Source organism: Ascidia mentula, chromosome 4 (assembly GCF_947561715.1).
Source record: "Ascidia mentula chromosome 4, kaAscMent1.1, whole genome shotgun sequence".
Lineage (NCBI taxonomy): Eukaryota > Metazoa > Chordata > Ascidiacea > Phlebobranchia > Ascidiidae > Ascidia > Ascidia mentula.
Window position 1 is genome coordinate 16,194,431 of NC_138569.1, and position 13,299 is coordinate 16,207,729.

Below are 13,299 nucleotides of genomic sequence, written 5' to 3' on the forward strand. Positions count from 1 at the left end.
GACACGTCGTCACGGTTGGTCCCTGTGGAGAGCAACAAAGAAAGAAGCTAGAAAATGACACTCTACATTTTGTGGAATTGGTTGTGTACGTTTTACATGCAGCAACCGGTTTGTAAATGAAACATTATAACACATCACGTTATAAAACAAAATATTTAAACACTCGGTTTATTTGCCAGAAATTTTAGCAATCAATTACGAATAACCCGTACATGGGAGTTTCGATGACCTTTACAACTGTAAGAACACCTGGATCCCTCGAAGTTTTTGTTGGTGCAATTTATTTCATCTAAATCGTCTGGAACAGGTTTCGTTTTGCAAACTGTGAATAAACATAGTCATATGAACAACGCAGATCATTAAAAACACACCCCGACCTTTCCAACATCTTGTGTTCGAAGCCGACCATCTACCGTTAGACAAACACTTGCGCTCTGGTGCTCCAACAATTTCGCGGTCTGGATCGCACTGCGTGGTACAAATTGTCCCGTTTTGCACTTTGGCTTTTTCAAACCCGCTGCACAACAACTTGCCACCCACCAAAGGCTTAACCTCACACAGATTAAAACCTATAAATTAATATTGTTCTGGGAACTTGTTGGTTAAAATAGAGATCAAGCAAAATATGACATATACAGTAATATTCTAAAAAAGGAAATAGAGTTGTGCTTGTTCGATGATGTAGCTGAGGTACTCACCAGGCCTAAGCATGCTGAATGTAATCACTGCTGTTACTATAACGACGAACACCAAGAGACCGACGTAACAAACTAACTTGAGTGGACTACGCTTGCATTCGTTCCAACCTAGATAGATGTATATTATTTTTTCCACTGGGCGCAATCTTTTAAAACAGTAAAGTAAATTTATGAAAATAATTTCGTGGTGTATCAATTCATTCCTAAAGAAACCAGGCCTAATTTTATTTTCTCGCATGTGAATGCCCATACATGCAAACATAATATTATATAAAGAATTAAACCTGACATTCCTCGCTTTGTCTCAACATAAGCCTCATCGTCCAAAACTTGTCGGTTGCCTGAAGCGACGCTACAGCAGAGATGTGAAGGTCCATGGGATATTCCCAGTAATCGCCCGGGTGTATACCTGACTTCTGTTGCAACCTCTTCGACTGAACGTTGTAGATTTTTAGAATCGTTCGCACCTTCTGCGAAACCTTCGGCCGTGGTATGTAATAGTCCCCCGTCTTCATTTGTCTGGGATCGCATTGGGTTTTGGATACCGTAGATTGCCTCATGTGTGGACGAAGATGAGCGAGTGATAGTTCCAGCATGGGAGCTGTAGTCGTTGTCTGTGTTTCCATTAACTGATGGAGGTTCAACGGTATGAACGGGAATCGAACCTTCCTGTTGGTCGTTGGTGCGGGAACGCATTAGCCTGGAGACTTTTTCCTGGTTTTGAGAAATCTCCAGATGGTCAGGGGTGAGCGTGTCAGAAACAACCTGAGTATATCGAAATGGTTTAGACATCTACTTTTGTTCCAAAAATTGGGTTAATATTTTCGTCAACATTGAACAACAAACCTCCTTTCCAAGGACAATCAGGACTGAAGTTTGCACATTTGGCAAAATATCATCAAAATGTTCGCGGAAATCCTCTTTCAGCTCTAAATCGACATTTGTTTACATTTTACCACTTAAGTACTACCAGGACGAGCTTTGAAAGTGGTACTTGAAAAAGTTGGTCGTTTCTGTGGTTCTTCTTCCGAACATATCAACATCATTTCTTTGAGAAAGTCCGGTGCATCCTTTGGTATTAGTTCCGTGCTTGGTTTCACATGATTTATTCTCCTGGCCTCCAAAATGGCTTCTTTATTTACCGCATCTGAAATGACATCAAGAACAAATGCAAAATGCCGACGTTATCATGCTTCTCAAATTCTTACTTTGGTAGGGCACATCGTCGGTATGCAGCTCCCAAACAAATATACCAAAACTGTAAAACAAACTGTAAATTAAATCTTGGGATAGAAAACCCAGAGCTAATATGCTCATAGCATTGGTGATGTGCACAGCAGTGTTCGAAACGATTGCTTACAATGATAAGCATATTAGCTTTGGCCTTAAAAAACCGTGTGATGAACACCTAGTTTTTCACACCAAAGAAGGGTTGGTACAAAAAATAATTATATCTTTGCAGTTTCTAAATAGTAACCGAAGAAGATCTGATGGACTATCTGGTAAACGAAATCCCAAATTGTATGATTAACACTTGCTCCAGGATTACCAAAGTTCGATTATTCCTGTGATGTGCTTTAAATTGTTAGGTTTCAAAAACACTAAATTCATTTAACCTGTAGGAGTCGGATTTCACGGTGGGTTTTCGATTCAGGTCTTTCAAATGTTCTGGGGCAATGTGACTGCGTGTTCCTACAAGTTTGTCACCTTAAAACACAAATTTCGGTTTGTTTTCTTGCATTATTGTGTCTGATTAGCAATTACGACTGCTTATATATGGATAATAATATTTGCACACATTAAAATATTACACTATCTTACCGAGTGTCTGGCACACCGACATGGATCGTGACGGTGCAGAAAGCGTGTGCATTTGGGAAAGTCCAAAGTCGCATAGCTAAGAAATACGTTTAAACGCCATTTGTTGCTGATGGTTGTTATACGCTCCATTTTTGAACACCCAAAGAATTACACTGCAAGTGGCTTAGTGGTCATATATTGTGTTTTACTTACTTTAACGTGGAGGTCTTTGTCAAGCAAAATATTCGCTGCCTTTAGGTCAAGATGAAGGATTCGTTTTGGACTTCTGCTATGAAGAAACTCCATACCTTCAATTACCTGCGAGAATAAATCCTAAAGGTCTATTGTACTTTTCATACATTTGTAAATATTTAACCATGCCCAAACACACTTTGCAGCGTGACGTTTATTTAATTTGAGTGACGAAGTCAGATAAGGATATTAATCAAACCTCATAAGCGATTCTACATTTCAGCCGCCAAATATGTCGACGGATCTGCCATGCGTTTTCGGTTCTTCTCAGGCGACGGAAAAAGTCGAAACAGGAACCGTTGCTGGCGTATTCCATCACAACACAAAACTCGTTCTTGCTACAGAGAAGTCCCACCATCTTGATGATGTGTTTACACTTGAGATTCCACAGTAGGTGGGCCTCTTTTCGCAGACGTTTGTGGTCCCTTAATTGAAACATTTGTTTTACATCAATTGGCTTAATTGTGCTCTTCACAGTCAGTGGTTCGACGTTTACGCAGGGGTGCATATATGAAGCGGTTATGCACGCCATTTTTCGTTGCACACTGTCCATCGTGTGCTAAGCTTCTGGAAAAAAGCCTAGTTCTAGGTTGGTGGAACTAAAATAGCACCCAATGGCTTGCAAAATTTGGCAAGCGTATAACCTGTGATGTACACCCCCATTTTAGGTGAATGCTGTTGCAATCTGATAAGGCTGACGTGTAAACTGAATTACTTCTACATGAGTAAACCATACATAAGATTTTTACGATTACTGGGAAAAAATTAAATCTTGTTTCATTTCTAAGTAAAGTAAATGTCATATTCATGTGAAGACGCCTACGTGTCTTACGATTAAAGAAAACTAATTTTTCTTATTTTTTTATAGCCAATTGCATTAATTTAATATTGTAATTCCATTGTCTCGTGTGCGCTAATCCAAATGAAATCAATGGATTCAACACATTTAAAAAAAGTGATCTTATTCGTATACAGTAACCTAAGGACAGTCGTAACATTACATACTTACTCTTCATTGATATGACCGTCTAGAAGTTTTTTAACAGCAACCTCTTTTGTCAATTCCAACCCATCCTCGGTTGTATGGTACAATGATACGATGCCAAAACCACCTCTACCAAGTTGTTTCACGAATGTTAGGTTCCTTTTGTCCAGTTGGCGTGGAACATCCATGCCTTTACGTCGTTTTTAGCGGATACTTTTGGGCTTTAAACCTTGTAAAGTACATCAGAAAACAACATCAGCTCAATACAAAACAATTTCTCTACTGATGAAAATATTATGATGGTGGCTTGAAAATATTAATAAAAATCCCTTTGACAAAGGAAAAAGGCAAAACAGAACAAATTTTCCAACGTTGATCTCGAGTGCGCTCTCGAAAGAGTTCCCCCAAACAAACACCCCCCAAGCCCGAACTATTTTCCTGGCACGTCTTTACATTTGGTTCGTTTTAAACGTGACAATATTAAACAGCTGGCTACTTCAAGTTTTTTTGGGTAAAATCGAAGACAAGCCCAATTCTGACCAGACCACTTGTTTGAAAAACTTCGATACTTACAACGCGGGATTACATTGTTCTGCGTTTAGGTAAATCCCTTTCGTTTCATTAAAGCGTATTTACCTATTCGGCCGTATGGAGAGATAAGGTTATTTGCTCATGTTTTCGAAGTGTGGCCAAATCTACGCTGGTCCGGTAACTTACCGCACAGCAAACAGTTTTTGTTTGTGCTTCGTGACTTGCGCCATCGGTTCAATCTTAAATGTTATATCGACGTTCAGTGAGTTGGTTTTTTGCTGTTTGGTGCCAATGTTCTGTTTGTAGAAAAGCAGGTTTCGGGTCGGAACCCACTTTGAACCATCATTCACTGGGCAACTGAAACTATATTTTGTTAATAACTTACAACTTAACTACGACTGCACGTGTAGGAACGACAAGTCTCCGATTCAGGCAGGTATTCCCAAGAATTGTGGTTTGTATTTTAGGAAAAGCACCATAATGTCTTATTGACACATAACAGCTGACGTATGGAGAGCATACAATCACGTGTGAAAGTGACGTCGATATTTGGTTTATCAACTACGACTGCACGTGTAGTGATTCGATTGAAATGACTGGGACGGAACTTGTAACGATTATCTGACTGGACTTGAGCATTTCATCATGCTGTTGCTAATCTCCAGCGCTACCACGTGGTTAATGGGTTGTATGAAGTGACATAGCCCAAGTTCCATCGGAATGTTAATGATCACTGCTGCGATCACAATTTTTTTTTGACAGTTGGTGAATTTCTGTTTTGTTTGGTTGTGATTCATTTGACAATAACGCCTTGTGTTTCATCGTTTTAAAGAAATAGTTTAGATCAACAGATCTACACAAGTTATACCAAGTCACCAGCACCTTAATATTTCAAATAAAATGTGACAGTCATTCGGGTGCATTGAGGTGCAGATTTTTGCACATTGACTTGAAACGACAGGAAAAAAAATCACAAAATGTTTTGCGAACAACTGCTTTGTTATACAATTTCTTCAATGCACCGTGTCAGTCTCTGGTTGCGCCGCGTCAGTGCTTTGATAAAGACGACCAAAAAATGATCAATGCAATATATGTTAAATTGCGACCAACACTGTTGTATTTAGTTACTATCAGTCAACATATATACCTGATGCCTTATTTAAAAAGTGGTGTAATGAACCAATGGGCGCTACTACGCAGCAGCTGTCAGTTGTGTTTGTAGGTACAACATCAAAGATAGCAAAAACACGACGAGATAGAAACATAAGAGACAATCGGTGAGACAATTTGAGCGACATCCAAGAAGTTGAAAACTGTAAGAAAATCGAACGTATTGTTGTAGTACAAAGGTTAAATTATTTATGGTAAGATTTATCACAAAAAATTGTTTGGAGCAACTGAATCAAAACGTGTCGCCGCTTTTTTTCCAATAAATGCATCATAGAGCTGATTTGGATTTGGTTACACGAGCGCTGTCAATCTCGTCTCCGTCAAACGGAACAGTCACAAGCAAAGACATATCGAAAACGTTAATGTAATGTTTCTTTATTTTAACACGACTTTCTTGTTTCTTCTAGGTCGCAAGGTTCCTCATACACGCCCTCCATTACGAGCGCTCGCAGAAGAACGCCAACAGCAAGACCGCATACTTTTTGGCGAGTGGAACGATTTTTGCAAACCTTGCGACGATTATTTGCACCATGAGGCCAACATGTGCAATCATATTTGTTTGTCCACTTGTCTGTGAAAAAGTCGATGTCTGTTTCGCAGAAGATTTTGTGTTCGCCGTAGGTCAACTGCAAAACAAAAATATTACAATAATGCTTATTATGTTTATCGCATTTACTCCGCTGATCACAATTACGATGAATGAAATGGTTTACCTGAACAGACTGGCCTTCAGTTTGCAACCGTGCAAGTTGAAAAAATAAGTCTGAATACAGAAGCGATTTGTCGCACATGTCACCATATTTGCATACAGGGCACTTGCAGGTGGGAAAGGGGTTGCTCCATTGACCGTTTGGTTGACATGTTCTCACAGTTGATCCCTGAAGCACACATACAGCAGCAAAGTAAAATATTAGAGTATTTAATTCATTTTGCAAGCAGAAGAAAACAAAACATACTCATACCACAGATGTTTGCGGCCCGTTACAAGTGTAATGACAGCTGGATCCTGCAAACTTTCCGCCGGTGCAGTTTATTTCAACAAGATTTTCAGGAACATGGTCTATACTGCACACTGAAATCGAAAGTGTTCAACGGAATATTGGGATTTTTCAACGTTTATGTTTATGATAACACCATAGTACCTTTCGAGCACAGAGGAGGGCTGTGAGACCATGTACCCTTGTCCGTACAAACAAGAGATGATGAGCCGATCAAGTCATGACCATTGATACAACTATACAAGCAAACATCTTTGGGTCGAAATTCTCCTCTTTCTTGACTTACACACGTTGCATTACCATTTTTGATTTTATCTAACACGGGACAAAGGACAGCTGAAGACAAAATGGCGTGAAATAAATATCTTTTGGCCACTGGATGTTGCTGAAAAGGACATTTCGAACCAAATTACACAATTGATGCGCCCCGTTGGTTTATTGTGAAGTACGGGCATTGCTTGCAAGGCAATGTTCTTCCATTCGACACTGTGTTTGCAAGGAACAGAAGTTTCTATGATATAATGCCACACCTGGATTTTCGCAGTTTCCCCAAGATGTGCATGAATTCTGTTTCAGAAAAGCATATACAACCACTATCGCCAGTACGACGACCGACACTGGTACAATAACGAAACAAGCCGGCTTCAATGAACGAACTTTGGTGCTACAGCAACCTGGATACAAAGCAAGAGTTTAAAATATAATTAACGAGAGCGTAGGAAACAACACAACTGTCAGATGTTTCGACATCACTTTGGTTTCCATCGGGAATCAGCAGACGTTGAGCGGATTCAGATTCAACGCTGGGCGTAGGTTGGGGTGTCATCGCAATGCTGGATCTTTCAGTGAGAACTGCGTGCTCAGAGTTGAGGTTGGAGTTTCGATTGCTACTTATTTCGGAAACGGGTCCACTTTGCACGATTTCGTCCTTTGATTCGGAAATCTTTTGTTCTTGTGTCTGTTTAGAGATCCTCGATTCAGTGGAAATTTCCAAATGACATGATTTTTCGCTTGACATTGCTGAAAACTGAGAACAGTTTCTTGCTTTTTGTTTTGGCAGACTATATTGTATCGGAAACACTTGCTTAATTTGCTAAATTTACGGCGTTTTAACGGGTATTACATGTTTTGGGAAGTAAACAGAATGATACTTCAGCAGCCTATATACGAAAGTCGACCATTAAAAAAAATCAAAAAAGAAACATGCGGAGACCACAGGTTGCAAATTGACCTTCATATCAAGAACTATCCTGGCCGATTTGTCCGCTTGCTGTAGAAACTCTTCAAAGTCTCCATTGTATGTTTTGCTCAGCCCTAGAAAAGTAACTGACTTTTGATACGCAGAACAAACATGCAATAAAAGTTTTAGTATGCTGAAATGCGATCTTAAAGATTACATGTACGGATAAACCATCTGACATGAAAATGTCGGACGTTCCTTCGGATCTTGGGACAAGCATCGAGGCATCATTTCCATGAGGAACTTTGGTGCATCTTTGGGTATTTCTTCCATGTTCGGTAACACGTTATTTATAATTCTTGCCATTTGGAGAGCTTGTTTGTTGCGTGCATCTGCAGTAAAGGGAGTATTGATAATGTTAACGCATTTCAATCAGTTGCCCAGTTTTCCATGTAAAAAATTTAACATAAACTGTATTGGATCTCTTAGTTTTACTCACACTTACAAGGAGTTTCGCCAGTTGCCAGTTCCCAAAGAAAAACCCCAAAACTATGAAAAATAAAATGGCACAATTTCTTAAATTTCAATGCAGTGCACAACAATAAAATGAATAAATTTCAATTCAGCATTAAATGAACCTGTACATATCGGACTTAACCGTTGCTGGCATGTTCGCATCTCTAATGTGTTCTGGTGCAATGTGAGTAATTGTCCCCAACACGGTTTCACCTACAACATGCCATGATAACAATGTATAGAAGGTGTACATTAAAACAATTTTGTTCAAAAGATTTTCTTTATAGCGTATATAATTTTGTGGATTACCAGGTTTTTGTACACGGGTCATGGAACGAGATAAAGCGGTGAATGTGTGCATCTGAGAGAGGCCAAAATCGCATATCTACATGGTGTCAACAAATAAGTTTTACTGCTTAGTGGAGCATATAACGACGTCCCGGAAAGCTAATATAGCAGGCCGTCTTACTTTAGCATGGAGGTTTTCGTCAAGTAATACATTTGCAGATTTTAAATCGAGATGCAAGATTTTTTTTGGCTGTCTCCTGTGAAGAAACTTCATGCCCTCAATCACCTAAACGACAATCGAAAGATGGCTGGTTACTAACGACTGAGAGCTTGGGTGCGATAATAAGTTGCTAATGTAGCAAAAGTTTACCTAGTGGCAGCAACATATCTTCGATTCGACTATTACCTTATGAATATCGATCGTTATGGCAGCTAAGATTGAATGTCTTTCCGAAGGATCTCTTTTGGTAAAATCAAGATAGAGAGGAGAAACAAAATAATGCACACCCACCTCATACGATATTCGACATTTTAACGGCCAAAAGTTGCGTCTTTTTTCAGCAGTGTTTGAAAATTTATGCAAATCGCGAAAGAAGTCGAAACAGGAACCGTTGCTGGCGTATTCCATCACAACACAAAACTCGTTCTCGCTACAGAGAAGTCCCACCATGTTGATGATGTGCTCACACTTGAGATTCCACAGTAGTTGGGCCTCTTGTTGCAGACGTTTGAGGTCTCTTGGTATAAAAAAACGAACTTCAAATACAATTATCTATTTTGACATCTCCGTTTAGCTTTTTTACATATTAAGTACTTAGTGTTTAATATATTAGAAATTATTTGAAATTAAAACTTAACAGCATATTAGTTTATGTAGCTCTTACTTTTCGCGGATGTGACCATCCAACAATTTTTTGACGGCCACAAGCTTTTCCACCTCCTTCTCGTTTTCGATCGTAAGATACTTGTGCAAACTAACACATCCGAACCCACCTTTACCAACTTGCTTCACAAAAAATAGCCTGTCTTTATTCAGTTGACAGGGTATATCCATACTTGCGTATCGACGCTTCGTTGATTAATTCCGCTGCGCTCTCGTCACCTTCGCACCGTTGCGGTTGTAAAGTTTGCATGCCTATAATTGAGTCTTGAGTTTGTGTGTGCTCGTTTGACGTAGAACGCAAATATGTAACAAAAGCTCTTCAAACAAATTCTTTCTTCCCTTTATATTTGCTTTCGTACATTAACAGAATGTTTGTCGGTCATTCATCACAGACTACTATGCCAAAACCAAAACCACGCAATGTATAGGTATTTTACAATTTTCAATCAAACGAGGTAAACTTATTGGAAAGAAACACTCGCGCTGTTAACTCTGACCAAATGAAGTCACCAAGTTAAAATTAACTGAAATATAGCTACAAAAATAAGACGGTCGCCTGTTGTACTAGTTTTCTAGTCGCTCGTTATGCTCCATTAAGTGATAAAACGTATTTGTAGACACACTGCAGATATGCGATTTTGGCCTCTCTTAGATGCTCACATTCACCGCTTTATCTCGTTCGATGACCCGCGTACAAAAACCTTGTATGTCAGAAAATTATATACGCTTCAAAGAAAAGCTTTTGTAAGAAAATTGTTTTTGTGTAGAGTTTTTCACATATATGTGTTCTGAAGGAACTATCACTCTCTGTGTTCTGGGAACTGGCGACTGGTGAACTCCGAAAACGATTAAATCTAAGCAACTTATAAATAATGCGTTACCACTAACAATAATCACTTCACTGCAGGTGCGCGAAACAAACTAGCTCTTTTCATAGCAAAAATTATAATTTAACGACAAGAAAATATCAAACGAACAGCAAACTCACTTTTCTCGCAGGTGGCAGAGGTTGACGAAAGATTTCCATTCAAACAAGTCACATGATTACTACCGACAAGCTCAAAACCGTTGGTGCATGAAAGTTGACAAAGGTTGACAATTCCCAGAGAAGACGATTTGCAATCAACTCTCATCGCCGGTTTGTTGTGAAGAAATTTGTGCTGATTGCAGGTTGGTTGAGTAGTGGATGAAACTAAGGTTGTCGTTGCTGATATCAAATATTTTAGGATTACATTGCTGAATCATAGAACGGCCAAACTGGCTTTTACAGTTTACCATTGTGTGCGCAGTTGCCCATCACGAAGCATAAGCTTTCGTCGTTAGCAAAGTAAAGAATCATAAAAGTGATTGCCACAAAAAAAAGTGCCACAAAAACCACTCCCAGGCCCCAGCAAACCTTGCTTCTGCAGAAACCTACAAGTAGTTTCGGGAATACAAAACAATTACATATGGACACTGCGATTACATTAACATGATCAAAACGTTTAATCCACCTTTCTTGAATCGTTTCTCAATCCGCAAGCCAGCACCACTGTTTAAAAGCGGTTGGTTACCTGAACTAACGCTACAATAGTGATGCAAGGGTCCGCTAAAAAGATTCTGATGACTGCGAAAATGAAGACCCGTTTCCAGTTCCGTCGACACGGTTTGACCGTTGCAAAGATTCCTGTCCATTTGCATTTTCTGGAGCGCACTGCAATTGTTTCGGTTGTGTTTCCATCTCCTGAAAACCTTCGTCCAATGTATGCAATGACATCCAATCCCTCTTGTCTTCATTTGTCTGGGATCGCATCAGGTTTTGGATACCGTGGGTTGCCTCATGTGTGGACGAAGAGGAGCGAGTGATAGTTCCAGCAGGGGAGCTGTAGTCGTTGTCTGTGTTTCCATCAATTGATTGAGGTTCAACGGAATAAAGAAAAAATCGAACCTTCCTGTTGGTCGTTGGTGCGGGAACGCATTGGCCTGGAGACTTTTTCCTGGTTTCGGGAAAAGCTTGAAATCTCCAGATGAAAAGAGGTAAGCGTGGTGCTCATTGTTTCAGAAACAACCAGAGTATATCGAAATGGTTTAGACATATACTTTTATTCCAAAAATTTGGGTAATATTTTCGTCAACATTGAACAACAAACCTTCTTTCCAAGGACAATCTGGGCTGAAGTTTGCGCAATTGGCAAAATATCATCAAAATCTTCGCGGAAATCCTCTTTCAGCTCTAAATCGACATTTGTTGACATTTTACCACTTAAGTACTACCAGGACGAGCTTTGAAAGTGGTAACTGGAAAAGTTGGTCGTTTCTGTGGTTCTTCTTCCCAACATCAACATCATTTGTTTGAGAAAGTCCGGTGCATCCTTTGGTATTAGTTCCGTGCTTGGTTTCACATGATTTGTTCCCCTGGCCCCCAAAATGGCTTCTTTATTTACCGCATCTGAAATGACATCAAGAACAAATGCAAAATGCCGACGTTATCATGTTTCTCAAATTCTTACTTTTGTAGGGCACATCGTCGGTTTGCAGCTCCCAAACAAATATACCAAAACTGTAAAATAAATCTTGGGATAGAAAACCTAGAGCTAATATGCTCATAGCATTGGTGATGTGCACAACAGTGTTCGAAACGATTGCTTACAATGATAAGCATATTAGCTTTGGCCTTAAAAAACCGTGTGATGAACACTTAGTTTTTCACACCAAAGAAGGGTTGGTATCAAAAAATAATTATATCTTTGCAGTTTCTAAATAGTAACCGAAGAAGATCTGATGGACTATCTGGTAAACAAAATCCCAAATTGTGTGATTAACGCTTGCTCCAGGATTACCAAAGTTCGATTAATCCTGTGATGTGCTTTAAATTGTAAGGTTTTTGAAAACACTAAATTCATTTAACCTGTAGGAGTCGGATTTCACGGTGGGTTTTCGATTCAGGTCTTTCAAATGTTCTGGGGCAATGTGACTGGTTGTTCCTACAAGTTTGTCACCTTAAAACACAAACTTCGGTTTGTTTTCTTGCATTATTGTGTCTGATTAGCAATTACGACTGCTTTTATATGGATTATAATATTTGCACACATTAAAATATTACACCATCTTACCGAGTTTCTGGTACACCGACTTGGATCGCGCTATTGCAGAAAGCGTGTGCATTTGGGAAAGTCCAAAGTCGCATAGCTAAGAAATACGTTTAAACGCCATTTGTTGCTGATGATTGTTACGCTCCATTTTTGAACACCCAAAGAATTACACTGCAAGTGCTTTTCTGGCTTAGTGGTCATATATTGTGTTTTACTTACTTTAACGTGGAGGTCTTCGTCAAGCAAAATATTCGCTGCCTTTAGGTCAAGATGAAGGATTCGTCTTGGACTTCTGCTATGAAGAAACTCCATACCTTCAATTACCTGCGAGAATAAATCCTAAAGGTTTATTGTACTCTCCATACATTTGTAAATATTTAACCATGCCCAAACGCACTTTGCAGCGTGACGTTTATTTAATTTGAGTGACGAAGTCAGATAAGGATATTAATCAAACCTCATAAACGATTCTACATTTCAGTGGCCAAACATGTCAACGGTTCTTCCGTCCGTTTTCGGTTCTTCTCAGGTGACGAAAAAAGTCAGTCAGTGGTTCTACGTTTACGTCAGGGGTGTATATATGAAGCGGTTATGCATGCCATTTTTCGTTGCACACTGTCCATCGCGTGCTAAGCTTCCGGAAAAAAGCTTGGTTCTAGGTTGGTGGAACTAAAATAGCACCCAATGGCTTGCAAAATTTGGCAAGCGTAACCTGTGATGTACACCCCCATTTTAGGTGAATGCTATTGCAATCTGATAAGGCTGACGTGTAAACTGAATTACTTCTACATGAGTAAACCATACATAAGATTTTTACGATTACTGGGAAAAAATTAAATCTTGTTTCATTTCTAAGTAAAGTAAATGTCATATTCATGTGAAGACGCCTACGTGTTTTACGATTAAAGAAAAATAATTATTCTTATT

The 13,299-nt window shown here is 39.3% G+C and overlaps 1 long non-coding RNA gene across 1 annotated transcript; it reads right to left on the reverse strand.

Annotated features, from left to right (window-relative positions):
- Positions 1-10,292: 10,292 nt before the first annotated feature.
- Positions 10,293-10,895, reverse strand: LOC145899651 (uncharacterized). The gene is made up of 3 exons (XR_014402498.1): positions 10,795-10,895; positions 10,577-10,714; positions 10,293-10,508 (listed from the first exon to the last, which is right to left on the reverse strand). It is a non-coding gene; the product is annotated as an uncharacterized LOC145899651 (long non-coding RNA).
- Positions 10,896-13,299: the final 2,404 nt, after the last annotated feature.